Source organism: Rhipicephalus sanguineus, chromosome 8 (genome assembly GCF_013339695.2).
Source record: "Rhipicephalus sanguineus isolate Rsan-2018 chromosome 8, BIME_Rsan_1.4, whole genome shotgun sequence".
NCBI lineage: Eukaryota > Metazoa > Arthropoda > Arachnida > Ixodida > Ixodidae > Rhipicephalus > Rhipicephalus sanguineus.
The window spans coordinates 20,488,221-20,491,571 of NC_051183.1; positions in this window are offsets into that span (position 1 = coordinate 20,488,221).

A 3,351-nucleotide genomic window follows, 5' to 3' on the forward strand; every position below is an offset into this window, starting at 1 on the left:
TTTGCGCAAGCGTGTTATTTTCTTTAGCGAGTGTGCCGCAAGTCTAGAAAAAGTGTTCTCAGTTTTCTTTTTTTCTTTTTTTTATGAGAGATTTTGCCTCTTCCAGTGCATTACCTAAAGAAGCGGACTTGCTCAACAGACTGTGTTAACGTAGTTATTTAAGAAAGCGATGCTGAATATATTCCCAAGCATTCAATTTAGGCATTACACTACGGACTGGCGGAAGTGAGACCGACGTAACTTTTCACAGTGTCATTACTACAGTTCCCGTAACGTTGTAGGCAATATGCTTATATCTCTGGCGAACTCCATGAGTGAAGACAGCAGGCGGGAACACCGACACCGCTTACGTTCCCTCGTGACCTTTCATGAATTGATTGATTGGAATATTGATGAACGCATCATTCAAAACCGACCCTCGAGAGACGAGGGACCGTGTCATAGGTTAACTACACATAAATTATCGTGCCCGCATGCTCGTTAGAAGACCGCTGTACTTCGTTTCTCGCTTAGCTTAAAAATCGAATCCTTTACAATAAGTTCGTATAAATTTACGTGCGTTGCTATTGAATTTGCTATGTAGCCAATATGTTCATTTTATTCAATACAATGTTCCGATCAAAAAACGTTGGGGCACCCTTGAAATTCGCCTTCAAGAGTAGAACGCGATAGCGTAATCGGGTCCCGTTGGCATCGCCTTCTCAATCGCTAGTCTGGCATCGCTTCTCGGTGGAGACATCACCTGGGAAGCAAGGAAACGAATGTCTGTGCGCGTAACGTAGGTCCTTTCAAACTATTCCAGAATGCTTACTGCAGGTACAGTTGCGAAGTGCCTAATACGCCATAATTCTTCGTTTTGCCAATTGGCAAAGTACCCATACGCGTCCGTAAGGCACCACGCGCCCCTGCGCATCTGGCCACTTTGTTGATGCGGTTGTTGATGGTGATTATTTAAGTCTGGAGGCTTTGTCATGGCCATAACTTTAAACTACCGGCTTGTTGCACAACTCATACGTTTTGACGGCTGCGTAAACTGTACGCTTCCGCCGCGCAATATTACTTGTGTTAACGACACTCTTCGCAATACTTAACGTTCATATAGTACTTTTCTCCGAAGCGATGTCGAGCACGGGCCATGGCTCTGTGGTAGAACACCTGCTTTCCACGCAGAAGGCCTGCGTTCGATTCCCACTCCAAGCGAAGACTTTTTATTATTTATTTATTTGCATCTATTTCAATTTTTCGCTCCCGGAAAACGCTTATTTTTCGCTCACAACCAACGAGGCCAACGCCAACAAAGGAATTCCTGCGAAACGATCTCTTTAACGCTGTCGCGTTAATGGCATGGTGGCTTTAAGCCATCATGGGTTTCTCAAACGCTATTTCAGAGCACTATGCACGGGCTAATTACTTACGATTCGTGATTTCTCGTGTTCTTAATTATTCTCGCTGAAGTCTTCGGCATTTTTTTAGCTTCCTATCTTCCGTTCCTCGACCTTCTCCCTCCTTCCGAAAGAGCAGGCAGGTGTGGTGCCCTTCCATTTGGCAGTTGTCAGCTTCCTTCCCTATCTTCTTTGTCGTTGCATATGTGTTCACGAATGTCAAGAAATAATAATAACAATAATAATATACTTGAAAGATATTTTCGGGATTGAAGCTCATTAGAAAAAATATGCAGCGCGTATACTTAGCAGAGCATAGTAATTTTGTTTCCACACTTATTTCGCTAGGAGGCTGTTGTTTTTTTCACTGAAAGCGAACTGAAAAGCTTGGAGGCCGCTAGAGCTTCGCCTTGAAGCGTAGAACGCGATAGCGTAATCGGGCGCCGTGCGCATCGCCTTCTGAACTGTCAGCCTGGCTTCGGTTCGCGGTGCATGCCTCAAAAGGAAAGAAACGTAAGGAAACAAACGGCTGTACTCGTAACATTGGCCGCTTAAAAGTATCCTAGACTGCTTACTGCAATTACAGTTGTTAAGTGCCCACTACGCCATAATTATTCCTTCTGCGAATCAGCGAAGGGCCCACTACGCGTCCGTAAGGCGACACGCGAACGTACGCAGCAGTTCACTTTGTTGATGCTTTTGCTGATGGTGATGATTAGACATGTCTCAGCACTTTCTAAAGGGTGGGCCTTTAAAATACCCGCTCGTTGCGCAATTCACACGTTTTGACACCTAGCGCGATTCTACGCTTCTGCCACGCAATATTGCATGCGCTAAGGCGGCTCCTTCCACCACATGACATCATACTGTGTTTTTTTTTTTTTTTTTGAAGCAGTTTCAAGCAACGGCTTGGCTCTGCGTTAGAACACCTGCTAGCCACGCAGAAGGTCTGAGTTCGATTCTCACTCGGCACACAGACTTTTATTATTTATTTGAACCTTTTGTGCGGCAGCGGGACCCATACGTCCCACTTTTCCGTCTGCAGGATACATTTCCTCCAACATCACCTGTTGCAATTAGCGCAACGACAGGTCACTCATATCTTATCTAAGTCTTCGTATTATCGAGGAAATATCTTTTGCCACACTTTTGAAGGGCGGAAGTAGTGTTACAGTGACGTTGGATTTCGACCACTTTTTCATGATAGCTTCTGAATTTTCTTTTTCTTCAGATAGAAAGAACCTAACAATCAAAATGCCGGATAAATTCCTCTTTTTCTGGTTTTTCAGAGAGGTGATGTTTGCTTCCAGCCATCATGTGTTTTTGTAAATTTGAGGCATACCTTGGCCGATAAATGCACCGAAACGATCTCCTGCTATATTGTCACGCTCATTCCTCAGCGTAATTGCGGATATTAGTGTGCGGAAATATTTTTCTGGATATCATATTCTTCTTGAAAAGTAGGCGCATATTCAGGGACAACAGCGGTAATCGACAATTTTGACAGCCAAAGCCAGGACAGGCAAATGGAGAAAAAAATCACGTCATATTCACGGAATGAATGACGATAAGTGGGCGAAGCTCGAGAGGGGGAGCCCTCTCGAGCTTCGCCCACTTATCCGTAAAACCGTAACCCTCCCGTGAAAGTTCGCCCATTACATCATTAAGAAAGACGTGAGACTGTGTGCGTATATACAAATCAACTTTTATTTTGTTCTTTTATTTTGTTCGTCTACTGTCTACAGACACCTGCTCCATCCGGTGACACGCTGCAAACGAGAGTGTCACTCGTCAACGTGGTCTTCTTCTTCTACTACTGCATACCAGAACGCGCGCAGTAAAGAAGAAAGAATGCCACACAGGCGAACACGCACGAGAGTCACTCGTCAACGTCGTCTTCTTCTGCTACTTCATACCAGAACTGCATACTAGCTCATGAGAAGCGTGCGTTCTGGTATGCTGTAGAAGA